The sequence below is a fragment of the Notolepis coatsorum genome, assembly GCF_963971535.1.
Source record: "Notolepis coatsorum genome assembly, chromosome: 2".
NCBI lineage: Eukaryota > Metazoa > Chordata > Actinopteri > Aulopiformes > Paralepididae > Notolepis > Notolepis coatsorum.
Window position 1 is genome coordinate 84,504,224 of NC_140166.1, and position 17,239 is coordinate 84,521,462.

A 17,239-nucleotide genomic window follows, 5' to 3' on the forward strand; every position below is an offset into this window, starting at 1 on the left:
ATTCAGAACACACCGGTCAACATCACTAGCGTTAATAGAACTCATTGAAAAAATCACAAATTCCATAGATCAAAAAAAACATGTAGCTGGAGTATTCATTGACTTAAAAAAAGCATTTGATACTATTAATCATGATATATTAATCAGGAAATTGGAGAGATATGGGATCAGGGGGGTAGTATTGGACTGGGTAAGAAGCTATCTAAATAAAAGACTACAATTTGTGACAATGAGAGATTATAAATCTGAATGTTTGGACATTGCTTGTGGTGTCCCCCAGGGGTCAGTGTTGGGTCCAAAACTGTTCATCTTGTACATTAACGAGATATGTAAAGTATCCAATATATTTAAATGTATTTTATTTGCGGATGACACTAATCTTTTTTTTTCTGGTGAGAATGTCCAGCAGCTTTTAGAGGTCATCACATCTGAAATGAAGAAATTGAAGGAATGGTTTGATAGAAACAAATTATCATTGAACTTGAGCAAAACTAAAATTATGTTGTTTGGAAACTGTAGATTGGATACTCAGGTACAAGTTAAAATAAATGATGTGATTATTGAAAGAGTTTATGAAAATAAATTCCTAGGTGTAATAATAGACCATAAAATCTGTTGGAAACCTCACATAAAACATGTCCAATCTAAACTCTCACGAAGCATTTCAGTCATGAGTAAAGTAAAGCACATCCTGGATAGAAAATCACTCTACATTCTCTACTGTTCACTAGTTTTACCATATTTAAATTACTGTGCTGAAGTCTGGGGAAACAATTATAAGTCTACACTACAACCACTTTTTATACTCCAAAAAAGGGCCATAAGGATAGTTCACATTGCAGGTTATCGTGATCACACTAACATATTGTTTCTGGAGTCAAAGACATTGAAGTTAAATGATCTTGTGGAATTTAAAACGGCACAATTAATGTATAAAGCAAAAAGTCATGCACTTCCAAGAAACATTCAAGAATTGTTCTTTGATAGGGAGGGGGGTTATAATCTGAGGGGAGAACACAATTTAAAGGTGCTAAACGTACGCACTACCATGAGAAAACACTGCATCTCAATATGTGGAGTGAAACTGTGGAACAGTCTAAATGTGGTGCTAAAGCAATGTCCAAACATGAGACAATTCAAACTGATGTATAAGGAAATTATGTTCACAAGGTACAGGGATGAAGAAGGGACTTGATATTCACGGGTGTTTACATTTTTATTTTGTTTTCTATTTTATTTTATTTTATACATATATAGTTTTTGTTTTTTGTTTTGCATATATATATATATATATATATTTTTTTTTTTTTTTTTTTTTATGTTTAAAATAGTACACTCATTTGAGTAGTGGAAAAGGGGTAGGATTAAATAAGTGTATACTTCTTCCTACTCCTTTTCGAACATGCAGATTGAGTTGTTTTTCTTTTTTGTTATTGTTTGTTGTATTCATTGCATGTTCGAAATAAAGACTTCAAAAAAAAAAATCAAATCAAGGACAAAGATCCCAATGATTGTGGTAGCTATAGACCCTTGAGTCTTCTCGGGGCCGATTTAAAGGTGTTTGCCAAGGTGCTGGCCCGTCGCCTGCAGATATTTATGTCTGTATTGGTACACTGCGATCAAACTGGTTTTATCCCGGGGCGTCTGGCTGCAGATAATCTTAGGAGGCTGTTGCATGTAATCGATAACAGTAAAGACAATACAACTCCATCCACAGTTCTGTCTTTGGATGCCATGAAGGCGTTTGACAGACTTGAGTGGTCATACCTGTGGAAGGTACTTGAGGTCATGGGTCTTGGAAAGAGTTTTATTCATATGATTAAAGTCCTGTATGCCTCGCCGTCTGCGATGATACTGACAGGCAAAAACTGTTCCACACTCTTTCCAGTCTCCAGATCTTCTAGACAGGGTTGCCCTCTGAGCCCGGGACTGTTTGCGCTTTCCCTCGAACCTTTGGCCCAATTTATTAGGCAATCGGAGGACATCGTCCCCATAATGGTCAACAATACTCCACACAAAATTGCTCTCTATGCGGATGACCTGCTGATTTTCATGGACGACCCCTCCCGGTCGGCCACAAAATTATTGAGGATAATCGACGACTTTGGTAAATTGTCAGGTTTTAAGATTAACTGGAACAAATCAGCCTGCCTACCTCTTAATGAACTGGCCAAGGCGGTACGACTACCAGCTGATATCCCCATAGTAGAACATTTTAAATACTTGGGCATAGAGATATTCCCCACGCTGAACCAAACTACTAAGTACAACTTCACGGGTACTTATGATAAAATACGCCAGGATCTAGACAGGTGGTCATCCCTTCCTAACTCCTTACAAGCCCGGGCTTCCATAATCAAAATGAACATCCTGCCTAGGATAAATTTTATTAGCTCAATGCTCCCCCTGCCCCCTCCAATAGACCACTGGCGCAAGGTACAATCGATGGTATCTAAGTTTGTCTGGAATAACAAACGCCCGAGAATCAAAAGGGCTACTACTCAACGTAGAAAACAAGATGGGGGCCTCGCAATCCCTGATTTTAAACTTTATTTCTGGTCCTTTTCACTGAGACCTCTGATGTGCTGGCTAGACCCTGTAGAGGCTGTATCGTGGCGCTCCTTAGAAGCGGCGGCGGTATCTCCGCTAAGATTGCAGGATGTAGTGTACTCCACTGTCTCTATTTCGAAATGCCGGCTGAGGTATGGACCGATCATAACTCACGTGATCCAAACGTGGCGTAATGTACAGAGGTCGTGTGGGGTTAAATGCCCTTGGCACCTGGACTCTCCAATTTTTAATAACCAGCAATTACTTGTTGGACACAAGCCGGTTAATATTCCTCAATGGCAAAGGAGGGGAGTGCATACTCTGGAGGATATTTATGATAAGAACGGCCTCCGTGCGTTTCAGGACTTAAGAGAATTTTATGATCTTCCCGGCGAGTCCTTCTTTCTTTACCTTCAACTAAGGTCAGCACTGAGGGCGCATGGCGTACCGTGGGCTCAAGCCTTGCACCCACACCCCTTCCTCAGGCTCATAGTGGACAGGACGACATCCAGAGGGTTTGTCTCCGACTTTTATACGCTCTTAATTCAATCCACGTATAAAAATGTATCATTGGATACAATCTGGCGTGTGGATATCCCGGAGTTGGACCCCGAGTTTGACTGGGATGATGTTTGGGCAAATGTGGCATTATCTTCCCGCAACCCCAATCACCAGCAAATTAATTTTAATTATATTCATAGGACCTATCTTACACCTAGGAAGCTATATGCTATGGGACTGATAACCGACTCTCGGTGCACTTTGTGCTCTCAAAAGGCCACTGGCACTTATATGCATATGTATTGGGATTGCCCACCAGTGGCCCGCTTCTGGAGGTCAATAACGGACAAACTTTCAGATCTGTGTGGCTTAACTATCCCATTCACAGCTGTTACGCTACTCCTGAACGATATAACGACACTACCCACGTCCGTACAACTGAAAAGGGTTGTCCTAGCGGGCGTCACAGCAGCGAAGAAGCTAATAGCAATGAGATGGAAGGAGCCTGAGAAGCTTACAATGATTAACTGGTCCCTAACTCTATTGGATGTGATTTATCTTGAGATATCCACAGCCCGGGTGATTGGGGTGGGGCAGGCTGGAATTGACCTGTGGTTCGCAGCAGCTGAGAAGGTAAAGACCGCAGTGTGCGGCTGAGCGGGGTTGGGGTGCGTGTTCGGATGAGTCCGGCGGTCTCTTGGGAGGGGGAGGAGGAAATGTTTTTGTCTGTCTTGTCTTTTGTCTTGTCATCTTGAGTTTAGCTGGGGATATTATGGGGGGGCAGCTATTTAACTATTTCTTCACTGTTTGGCCACTTTTACACGGTCTCTGTGAGTCTATGGAACACCTCTACAGGTTTTTGTTTTTTCATGAAGGTTCATTGCTCTGTTTTCGGGTCGTGTTCTCAAAAAATGGTCCTTGTGGTGGATTGGAGATGTACGTTTTATTAATATAGGGTCACACGGCCGGGAATCGGGGCTGAACACTGGGAAAGACCATTTATTAGATAGTACCCCTTGGAATTAAAATTTAGAAGGTTGAACTCTGTTTTCTTTTCTCTTGTCTGTATAATTGTTAGTCTGTATTATTATTATTGTTTTTGTTATTTTCTTGTGAAGTTCTATGTATTGTGATTGTTCTGAAGGATCAGATTAAACCGAATATATATATTTATTTATATATATATATTTAATTGTATTTGTATATCCCCTGATATCCCTTGTATATTCCTTGTACAATATGCATTGAATATCCCTTCTAGTCTACTGAACATCCCATAATAGTCTCCATTCTACCATTGGACGAGACCTTGGTGCCAGGTCGCCATACCCCTCAGACCAAGTTCAATCGTACCGCTCAACATGTATGGACAAGTCCTAGTTCCGCGTAGGAATATGTCTACCGCACCACTAATGGTACTATTTATTCATAGTGCGTATATATACTGCGCTATTAAAGTAGAACTTTCTTTTAGTCCAGTTCCTTACCCTCCAACAGAGTGACAGACGCAAAAGCCTCCCCGCGAACCACGTGTGGGCAGTAAGGCCAATTCGGCCCAGTATCGGCATTGAGACATCGTGTATATTAATATTTGAATAGTCATATTTGGCACTATATCGTCGAGTTGGACGTATTCTATTAAGCTAATAATAGTCTATTCATATATAGTGCCTCGTGCGGTAAGAGTTCTATAGTAATCAGCACCCCCATCGTTTCGGGCATCAGCTGGACGCTTATCCAGGGTGGTTGACCCCACGTGAAGCTGCACCCGAGGAGCTCCAGGCCAAAGAGCGAGTGGACCTGTATATTGGATTATTCTACCGACGACGGCTAGCCTTCCCCGGCTTGGATTATGCTTTGAGTACTTTGATTATTCTATGGATAAAGGCCAACACTGTGGTGTGTTGGAAATACCCCCCCCGGAGAGGACGACAGGTGAGACGGCGCTCTGCACAGTGAGGTCGCCTCACGTCTCTCCGTCGTGGACCGGAGGACGCCGGCCACAGAGGGTCCAACTGCATTCATCTGTGGATCGAGGATCGTTGGGCACCGTGTCGCACAACTGTGGACTCTCCCAAGATACCCTCGGCCAGACGGGATCCAGCCAGTGACTCTCTAACCCCCCCCCCCCCCCTCCAGCTGTCCTACAAGCAGTCGGAACCTTTCCCTAGTGTATCCAGCTATATAATCATTCAAGTATCATCGCTATTGTTCCCTAAATATTCCAGGTTGTATATTTGCTTCCTGCGCAATCAGAGATTGGACATTCGATATTGATCTACCTACGAATACTCATTCGCCATAAAAGTGCATACTATTTCAAATCATAAATGTAATTAAGTGATCGTTGTACATACCTTTTGCTATGTATTAAAACTCAAACTTTCGATTTGGTACATTTGTGTTGGATCCGTTTATCAGGTGGGAGTGTTCAACATATTCATACCTAGTACTGGGTGGCCAGAGTCTAAAGTACAAGAGGTAGTGGTAGTAAGTATCATATCTAACCATACAGTCAGGGAATTGTACCCCTCAGTTACAATTGGTCCTTCGAGCCGGATGGTAATCAGTGTAATATTAATATAGTGTTATTAATATTAAAATGGCCTATGATGAACACTCCACGAAACGATCCTCCTAACCAACAACGCCCGCGGCGCAAACGACAGCTCCCTCAGTACCTAGAGGCTTACGCTGTCAGTCAACAACCTAGTCTTCTACCAACAGTAAACGCGGTAAAACTAGAAAGTAAAATTATGTCTAACCCTAACGACCAGGCTACCCCGACCATAGAGGCCCCTATGGGTTCTAATGTAACTGACCAAGCTCACGGTGGGGACCAGGGGGAACCAGACATGACTTTACACCCCGCCAATACCGAAGAAGTAGTCCCCGACGAGTCCCGGGAGGAAGACAACACTACCGAGAGAGAACTCGGCACGGAAGAAGATGAGGAGAGCACCGTGGAGATAGAGCTCCAAGACTCCGCACGGAGTACCCCAAGGGACGGCTCCCCTATACAACCGTCTTCTCCCAGCGAGGCAGAGAGGACACTACAGCAGGCATTCCTCGTCAGCCTGAAAGCCTCTACTGAACGCGATAGACTCCAGGGTGAACGCGATCGATTGCAGATACAGCAACGGAGCGAAGAAGAGCACATACGCCTGGAAATAAGACGCATTCAGATGGAAGAGAATATGGCAAGAGACCGGGCCGACGCCCAGCGCGCCGCCACCGGTGCCCAGAGAGAATCGGATCTCACCAAGCGCGAAGCCGAGCGCGACAGAGCACAAGCGCAACTAATAGAACAGCTGATCAGAAGGACAACACCCCCTCCCTCCACCAGAGGCTCCAGGAACTCGTCTAGACATCACTCCAGGGCGGCATCCCCTAGCCGAGTAAGCGACCCTGAACTTGACCAACAGACGAGGTCTATACCCCCCGCAGACCCCCTTCCCCAACCGGTCCAAGCGAGACCCAGCCACCGGGAAGGAGCAGCATACACTGCGGAGAGACTAAATCAGAGACTACAAGCCCTGGATGACCTAACGGAAGACGAAGAGGAAGAGGAGGAGAACCACGCCCGATGACAGCACAGTACTCTACCGGACCAGGAGGTCCAGTACAGCCCAGGCTATACCCCCGCGGAGCTGCGCTACAGACCCCCGACGCTATTCACGGGTGAGCACGACGCACGACCCGCACCGAGGAACAGCACTTGGACCAGCGGGCCATGGTACACAGCCGGTACCAGCCCACGCCAAGGAGCAGGAGGAGACTCGCCTAGGAGGCCTCTCCCCCAACGCTCGCCGATGTATCAACAATCCGCGTCATACATTGGCACACCTATGGTACCAGACTTCACCCAGGAGAACCGGGCCCAGTATACGGAGCTCCGCATGTGTCTGGAGACAATGTTGGTGGATGTCATTGATGAACACCATAAATACGCGATACTACTGAAGCATTTAAAGGTACCCCGCGCGCACAACATAGCGTTCGCCTACGCCACTTCCACGACCCCATACACCGCAGCGCTGGTAGCGTTGGACCAGAGATATGGACGTATATGGGATTACGTGATCCAGGAGATCAGGCACATCGACCGCCTACCCCCAGCAACAGACAATCGAGCACTGGACGACCTGTCCATCAGAGTGCAGTCCCTGGTAGGGATGCTGGGAGCGCAGAGGGAAAAGGGTAGGCATGAACTATACGCCAACTCAAATGTAGAGAGGATCTTGGAGAAGCTACCGCCCGCCCGACAGGAGCGCTTTAGGCGGCAGAGAGACCACCGAGACCCTAATGGCCCCGAACCGAACCTCCTCGATCTAGCCGACTTCCTGGCGAGAGAAGTCAGCAGCTTACGGCTAGATACATTCGGACGGAGCACCCCTGGCTCCCGAGAAGGAACCAGGAGACTAAATGATGGAAGAAGATCGGTGACTGTCATGCACCAATCGGAGTCAGTGCCAAGCAGTAGGAGCCACAGTACCCCCTCAAGAAAGGAGAAGTGGAAGATAGTGTGCCCCTACTGTGAGAAAGAACACTGGCTGTCACAATGTGACTCATTCCCCAAGATGAATGCGGAGGAAGCGAGTCAATGGATAAAGTCCAACAGACGCTGTTTTCGCTGTGCGCGATCACACATGGCAGCCGAATGCCGCTTAAAGAAAAGGTGCAGTCGGTGCGATGGAGCCCATCTGGACATACTCCACGACAGTAACAGACGGCGGCCTCCACCCGCACCATCAAGCAGCAAAGCAAGCGTCATGTACATCGACCCCGCCAGCAGCAGCGGAGCCAGAGTGCTCATAAAGGTAGTCCGTGTGACATTGAGCTACCAGAATAAAGTCATGGACACTTACGGCGTCCTTGATGACGGGTCAGAGAAGACCCTTCTGCTCGCGTCCGCTGCGGCCCAGCTAGGGCTGCGGGGGAGCGAAAACCAAATGACAATTCGGACAATAAGAAGAGATTTGAAAACGATAAAGGGCGAGAATGTCTCATTCTCTATCGCAGCAAGCGGCCAGCCCGAGCGACGGTACAGGATTACAGACGCTTTCACCAGCCAAGAAATAGGACTGTCGCGGTACACATACCCCGTAGCCAAGCTGATGGAGAAATATGTACATCTACGCAAGTTACCGATCCCACTCATAGACGGTGCTACCCCGACACTGTTGATAGGCTCCGACCATGCAGACCTCATTGTCCCGATAGACCGGGTTCATACCGGACCCAGAGGCTGTCCTGCAGCAGTCGAGACCCGCCTAGGATGGACTCTCCAAGGCCCACTCGCCAAATCTCTCAACCGAACCACAGCCACTAGCTGTCTCCACTCCCGAGTCACAGAGGGAGACACCGCACTCCTGCAGCATGTAGAGAGGCTATGGACCTTAGAACAAATGCCCTTTAAGAACGAAAAGAAAGACATTCGCTCTAAAGACGACATCTACGCCATTAACCTCCTCGAGACGGGAACAAAGAGAGTCCCAGTCAGCGGCGTGTTGAGATACGCCACGCCACTCCTGCGGCGGGAAGGGATGCCTACCTTTCATGCAAAGAAAGACGCCACAGAGCGGTACCTACTAAACACAGAGCGGCGCTTAGCCAAGGACCCCGCCCAAGAAAGTGTATACCGCGCTGAGATTGAGAAGCTCATCACAGCGGGACACGTCACAAAGATTGACATTAAAGAGGCCGACCAGACGACTGAATCGTGGTACGTGCCCCACCACAAGGTTCATCACAACGGCAAAGACCGCATCGTGTTTAACTGCAGCTACCAGATCGGATCCCAAAATCTGAATAAAGAGCTATTGCCCGGTCCTACACTCGGCCCCTCCCTACTAGGCGTACTACTCCGCTTCCGCCAGGACAAGGTGGCTATCAGCGGGGATATCAAAGGGATGTTCCTGCAGGTGAGATTAGTAGAGGAGGACAAGCCCCTGTTGCGGTTCCTATGGAGAGAGAGGCCAGGAGATGAGCACCCAGCCATCTACCAATGGGAAGTCCTCCCTTTCGGAACTACATGCAGCCCATGCTGTGCTACATTTGCACTACAGAGACATGTCGCAGAGGACCCAGCAGCGGACGAAGAGGTCCGACACAGTGTAAAGAACAGCTTCTACGTAGATAACTGTCTACAAAGCGTTTCGACCCAGGAAGAAGCCGAGGCTCTCCTACTTAAACTCCGCGCCTCTCTGATCAAAGGCGGCTTTGATCTCAGGCAGTGGGCCAGCAGCGATCCGCACGTACTGCGCAGCCTCTCCTCCGAGGACAAGGCAGCGAGCTGCGAGACCTGGATGGCCACAATCCCAGGAGAAGCCCAAGAGATGACACTAGGACTAGTGTGGCGCTTCAAAACAGATTCGCTCCACTATAGACACAAACCCCTGACCACGGAGCAGGGAAGGTCGACGGCAATACCGACCACCAGACGGAGTGTGTACAGAACACTCGCCCGACAATATGACCCGTTAGGATGTATACTACCGTACACCACCAGGGCAAAGATGATTGTACGAGCATTGTGGGACAAGGACCAGGGCTGGGACGACCCCATTCCCGCACACCTTAGATCCACCTGGAGAGAGTGGGAGATGGAACTCCACTCACTCCCAGGCGTTAATATACGCCGAAGCTACTTCCCACCCACGGTGAGGCCAGAGACATGTAAAATGGATATACACGTCTTCAGTGACGCCTCCGAGGTCGCCTACGGATCAGTAGCCTACTTGCGGGCCCAAGAAGAGGGGGGAGAGATCTACACAGCATTCATCCTCGCCCGCTCGAGAATAGCCCCACGCAAGCAACAGTCTATCCCACGTCTAGAGCTCTGCGCAGCCCTCGCAGGAGCGCATCTAGCCACGCTCATCCAACGTGAGCTCACCATTCCGGTGCATAGAACAATCCTGTGGTCAGATTCCACGACAGTACTCGCCTGGATCAAATCGGATTCATGCAAATACAAAGTCTTCGTGGGAGTCAGAGTCACTGAGATTCAAGAGTTAACCGGAGAGTTAACCGGAGAAGCAAACTGGCGCTATGTTGATACAAAACACAACCCAGCTGACGTCATCACCCGGGGAATGTCCCTAGATGACTTAACCCGTCGTAACATCTACAGTGACGGACCAGCATTCCTCAAGCTCCCGGAAGGAGATTGGCCCACGCCCACCCCGAGGGAAGCAAGTGACGAGGAGGCTGAGAATAAGAAACCTATGTTCTGTGGATTGAGCACTGTTGTCTCCGCAGACCCCAACATAGACGATTGCATTACCATAGAGAGTGCGCAGCAACGGACATTCCTGCGGCACCACCCAGAGATTCAGTCCCCCGCTGATATGTCAGCAGCTGACTACGAGGAAGCAGAACTGCTTCTACTGCAACGAGCCCAGAGAGACTCGTTCCCCGATGAACTAGACTGTCTACAGGGAGGAAAGCCCGTCCCATCAGACAGCAGATTGATTCATCTGGCCCCCGAGAGTGACACACATACCCTCATCAGAGTGGGTGGTCGCCTGCGGAGAGCCCCCAATTTACCGGATGACATTAAGTACCCGATCGTATTGAACAGCCGACACAAGGTCACAGAGCTGATTATAAAGAAATACGACGAGGATGTACACCACGCAGGAGCAGAGAGAGTCTTCGCGGAGATCAGACGTCGTTACTGGATACTTCAAGGAAGAGAGGCGGTGCGACGCTTCCAGCGAACCTGTCTAGACTGCCGAAAGTGGCGCGCGCAGCCCAGCATACCACGGATGGCTGACCTACCTCCATGTCGCCTCCGACTCGGCGACAAGCCATTCCACTCAACAGGCATGGACTGTTTTGGCCCGCTGCACACAAAGAAAGGAAGAGGCACCGAGAAGCGGTGGGGTATTGTATTCAAATGCATGACCACCAGAGCGATACATATCGAGCTCCTTCCGACCATGAGCACAGACTCATTCCTTATGGCCTTCCGAAGATTCACATCACGGAAAGGAAAACCGTCTACATTATTGTCCGATCACGGGACAAACTTCAAAGGCGGAGAAAGAGAGCTGAGGGAGAGCTTCCAAGCTATGGGCCCAGAACTTAAGACCCACCTCGCTCCAGCCCAGATTGACTTCCAATTCAACCCCCCAAACGCACCCCACTTCGGTGGAACTTGGGAACGAGAAGTACGTTCTATAAAGACAGCCCTGTACGCAGTACTTGGGGCCCAGACTGTGGCGGAAGAAGTCCTAATGACAGTCCTCACGGAGATTGAGGGAGTATTGAACTCAAAGCCCCTCGGTTACGTCTCCAGTGATGTAGCAGATGTCGACCCAGTCACCCCCAACACCCTCCTGATGGGGCGGCTAGATCCCGCGTTACCCCAGACAATGTACCGGCCTGAAGAAGCGAACGGCCGACGAATGTGGAGGTACAGCCAAGTATTAGCCGACAAGTTTTGGAGCAGTTTCCTACTGCACTACCTACCGTCTCTACAGACCCGCCAGAAGTGGGTAAAAGAGAGAGACAATTTGACGGAAGGAACAGTCGTCATGATTATTGACCAGTCACTACCCAGAGCTATGTGGCCGGCTGGCCGCGTAAGCAAAGTGATCACCGGTGCCGATGGCAAGGTCCGAGCAGCTGAAGTACTCGTCCAAGGGCGCACTTACACCCGTCCTGTGGCGAGGCTCATAGAACTGCCCCGACTCCCAGACACAATCGATGATGACCATGACCCTATGACTTTGTGAGTTGACTGACCCTTACAGCGAACCCTTGAGTGGTAGACAGTGCGGTTAATCTGTCTCTGCTTAACTAATTAGGTTGGGACCAATTAGGGGGCGGCTGTTCTGAAGGATCAGATTAAACCGAATATATATATTTATTTATATATATATATTTAATTGTATTTGTATATCCCCTGATATCCCTTGTATATTCCTTGTACAATATGCATTGAATATCCCTTCTAGTCTACTGAACATCCCATAATAGTCTCCATTCTACCATTGGACGAGACCTTGGTGCCAGGTCGCCATACCCCTCAGACCAAGTTCAATCGTACCGCTCAACATGTATGGACAAGTCCTAGTTCCGCGTAGGAATATGTCTACCGCACCACTAATGGTACTATTTATTCATAGTGCGTATATATACTGCGCTATTAAAGTAGAACTTTCTTTTAGTCCAGTTCCTTACCCTCCAACAGAGTGACAGACGCAAAAGCCTCCCCGCGAACCACGTGTGGGCAGTAAGGCCAATTCGGCCCAGTATCGGCATTGAGACATCGTGTATATTAATATTTGAATAGTCATATTTGGCACTATATCGTCGAGTTGGACGTATTCTATTAGGCTAATAATAGTCTATTCATATATAGTGCCTCGTGCGGTAAGAGTTCTATAGTAATCAGCACCCCCATCGTTTCGGGCATCAGCTGGACGCTTATCCAGGGTGGTTGACCCCACGTGAAGCTGCACCCGAGGAGCTCCAGGCCAAAGAGCGAGTGGACCTGTATATTGGATTATTCTACCGACGACGGCTAGCCTTCCCCGGCTTGGATTATGCTTTGAGTACCTTGATTATTCTATGGATAAAGGCCAACACTGCGGTGTGTTGGAAATACCCCCCCCGGAGAGGACGACAGGTGAGACGGCGCTCTGCACAGTGAGGTCGCCTCACGTCTCTCCGTCGTGGACCGGAGGACGCCGGCCACAGAGGGTCCAACTGCATTCATCTGTGGATCGAGGATCGTTGGGCACCGTGTCGCACAACTGTGGACTCTCCCAAGATACCCTCGGCCAGACGGGATCCAGCCAGTGACTCTCTAACCCCCCCCCCCCCCCCCTCCAGCTGTCCTACAAGCAGTCGGAACCTTCCCCTAGTGTATCCAGCTATATAATCATTCAAGTATCATCGCTATTGTTCCCTAAATATTCCAGGTTGTATATTTGCTTCCTGCGCAATCAGAGATTGGACATTCGATATTGATCTACCTACGAATACTCATTCGCCATAAAAGTGCATACTATTTCAAATCATAAATGTAATTAAGTGATCGTTGTACATACCTTTTGCTATGTATTAAAACTCAAACTTTCGATTTGGTACATTTGTGTTGGATCCGTTTATCAGGTGGGAGTGTTCAACATATTCATACCTAGTACTGGGTGGCCAGAGTCTAAAGTACAAGAGGTAGTGGTAGTAAGTATCATATCTAACCATACAGTCAGGGAATTGTACCCCTCAGTTACAGTGATTGTGGTTAATGTGTTGTCTTGTTTCGTGTGAATAATAATAAAAAATGTGATCAAAAAAAAAAAAAAAAATTATAGGGAGAGGGCGGTTAGGTGGCGTAGCGGAGATTGCGTTCGTCACCAACCCCGGAGCTGTGAGCTGGATTCGCCTGTTCGAATCCAGCTCACAGCTCCGGGGTTGTCACCAGCTTGGCTGGCCGTTCACACTAATACAATTGGCTGTATTAGAGGGTGGGAGAAGCTGGCGGGGTGGGTCCGGGTCGTTGTAAACAGCGACTCCTACAGTTCGGTCGGGGCGCCTGCTAAGCGCGGATAGGACCTGAGTGGGATAGTGTGATCCTTCCACACGCTACGCCCTCTCAGGGAGGATCCGCGCTGCCAGGTGAAAAGAAGCGGTTGATTGGCTGGACGTGTGTCGGAGGAAGCACGTGATAGCCTCCACTCTCCCAGATGATCTGACTGTGGGGGGTAAGTGCGCAGCGACCAGGAAGGGGATTGGGAATTGGCATACGACTAACATTGGAAACAGAAACAGTGCTGGACTATGTTTGTACTATGGTGGAAGAAACAATCCCCACTACCAAAATAAGAGTTTACCCAAATCAAAAACCCTGGGTAGACAAATCCGTCCGTGAAGCTCTGAGAGAGCGCACCAAAGCATACAACGACGGCCTAGTGGCAGGCAACATGAATGACCACAAGGTGGCGCGATACAACGTAAGGAGGACAATGTCAGAGGCCAAACGGCGCTACAGGGATAAAATTGAACTCCAGTTTGAACAAGCTGACTCTAGAGCTATGTGGCAGGGGCTCAAAACGATGACAGACTACAAAGGCGCCTCCCTCAAACTGAACAGTGACATCTCCTTAGCAAATGACCTCAATACCTTCTATGCGAGGTTTGATGCTGGTAATAACAACACTAGCTCACAAGCCACGGCAATGGGGGGGGGGGGGGCGCGGCTGCTGATGGAGGCGCAGTGTTCAGGGTAACAGAGCATGAGGTGAGGCGGACCTTTAAAAAAGTGAATATCAGGAAGGCAGCAGGTCCGGACGGCATCCCCGGCCGCGTCCTAAAAGTCTGTGCCGACCAACTGGCCCCAGTATTCACTGACATATTTAACCTGTCCTTAGAACAGGCTGTCATCCCCACCTGCCTGAAGAAGTCCACTATTATCCCTGTACCCAAAAAATCCAAGCCTGCTTGCCTCAACGACTACCGCCCTGTAGCTCTCACCTCCATAGCCATGAAGTGCTTTGAGAAGCTAGTAAAGGGCTACATCTGCTCCTCCCTCCCCATCAACATGGATCCCCTGCAATTTGCATACCGCCCCAACAGGTCCACGGAGGACGCCATAGCCCATGTGCTGCACACAGCAGCATCACACCTGGACAAGAGGCAGGGGAACTATGTGAGAATGCTATTCATCGACTACAGCTCGGCATTCAATACCATAGTCCCCTCCATACTCATAGCCAAGCTCAGGGACCTGGGCTTGAACTATGACCTCTGCCAGTGGGTCTTGGACTTCCTGACTGGCAGACCCCAGGTGGTGAGAGCAGGCAACTGCACCTCCTCATCCATCACCCTCAACATAGGGGCCCCCCAGGGCTGTGTTCTGAGTCCCCTCCTCTACTCCCTGTACACACACGACTGTGTGGCTCAGCGGAGTAGCAATACAATCATCAAATTTGCTGACGACACAGTGGTGGTGGGCCTGATCTCTGCCAACGACGAGAGGGCCTACCTGGAAGAGGTCAAGGTCCTGGCGGGATGGTGCCAGGAAAACAGCCTCTCCCTGAACGTCAGCAAAACAAAGGAGATGATTGTGGACTTCAGGAGGTCGGGGGTCAAGGACTACAGCCCCCTCAGCATCGACGGGGCACCGGTTGAGAGAGTCAACAGCTTTAAGTACCTCGGAGCCTACATATCCGAGGATTTGACATGGACCACACACATTGACAGTGTTGTGAAGAAGGCACGACAACGCCTCTACTTCCTCAGGCGCCTAAGGAAGTTCCAAGTCAGTCAGAAGATCCTTAAGAACTTCTACTCATGTACAATAGAGAGCATCTTGACCGGCAACATCACCTCCTGGTTTGGGAATAGCACTGAACAAGACCGAAGCAGACTACAAAGAGTGACACGTTCAGCCGAACGCACAATTGGAGGGGGGCTCCCCACCCTCCAGAACATTTACAACAAGCGTTGCAAGGGCAAGGCGAAGAGAATCATTAAAGACTCCAGTCACCCGAACAACTGCCTCTTTGAACTGCTGCGGTCAGGCAAGCGATACCGGAGTCTCAAGGCGAGCACAGAAAGACTCAGAAGAAGCTTCTATCCCCAGGCCATCAGGCTGCTAAACGAACAATGAATGAACACTACACAACAACAACCACCAAACGCACATAGCACACACATCCACACGCACACACTCACTTTAAACAAACACACTGTAGCACCCACTCCACACACTTTATAGCACACACCCACTTTAAACAAACACACTGTAGCACCCACTCCCCACACTTTATATTTATTGATGAAGGATTGCACTACAACTCGTACACCTTACTGTAAATTGTACCTAAATTGTACCTCATCCCATTTCTGCTTTGCACTATATAGTACTGTACATTAGTACACTGCATAGTATTGTATATTATATGGTAACTCAGAACATTGTACATATGTCTATACCGAACACTGTGACCTCATTTTCTTCTTCTAAAATTACATGCTATACTATGTTATTTGATACTATCTTGTCTAGCACAGTCTCTGGAGCGTAACAGTAAGAAGCATTTTGTATGAAAGTATTCTGTACTTCTGTATGACAACTATTAAAGAAACTTGAAACATTGGGATGGGAGAAAATCGGAGGAAAATGGAGGGGGGAAAATATCAATAAAAAAATAAAAATAAAAAAAGATTATAGGGAGAGAGTCGGTCGGGTTAGACATATACAGAAGGAGGTCATCTGCATATAGGGACAGTTTATGAACTTTTCCGACCCGTGTGATGCCTTCAAACCTCTCTTCCTGTCTTAACCAGATGGCCAGTGGTTTGATGGCTAGGGCAAACAGAAGGGGGGAATGAGGGCAGCCCTGTCTGGTGCCTCGATGAAGGGGAAATGAGGCTGACTGAAGTCCGTTTGTATGGACTGAGGCGACTGGGTCTGTGTAAAGTAACTTAATCCAGGCAATAAAGTCAGGGCTAAAACCGAATTTCAGCAGTATAAAGAAGAGGTAGCCCCACTCCACTCTGTCAAAGGCCTTCTCTGTATCCAGGGAGACAATTACTTCTGGTGACATAGAGTTAGGGGAATTGAGGATATTAAGAAGCCTTCTAGTGTTATGAAAGGAGTGTCTACCCAGCATGAATCTTGTTTGGTCGATTGAAATTAAACTTGGTAAAACCTGTTGTAAACGTTGGGCTAGGATTTTGGATAGAATTTTTAAGTCTACATTTAAAAGTGAAATGGGTCTATAGCTGCCACATAGAAGAGGGTCCTTGTCTTTCTTGAGCAGGAGAGAGATCGAGGCCTCAGACATAGTGGGGGGCATGCGACCCTTTGAAAAGGACTCATTGTATGTTTTCTGGAGGATTGGAGCGATGGATGTAGAAAATGACTTAAAAATGTCCATGGTGAACCCGTCTGGGCCCGGTATTTTACCATTCTGTAGAGACGTAATTGCTTCCAGTACCTCCGTGATCTTAATCGGACCCCCCAATGCCTTAGCTAGGTCTTTATCAATATTGGGGAAGACAATCTCCTCTGGGTTGTCCCCGTCCCATATGTCTGAAGAGCACTGTGAGGTTTACAGTTCTGAATAAAAGGCAAGGAACGTCTTGTTAATCTCTACAGGGTTTAAAATAACATCACCAGTCATGGATCGGATCTTGGGGATCAGTCTGGATAGGGATGTGGCACGTGCTT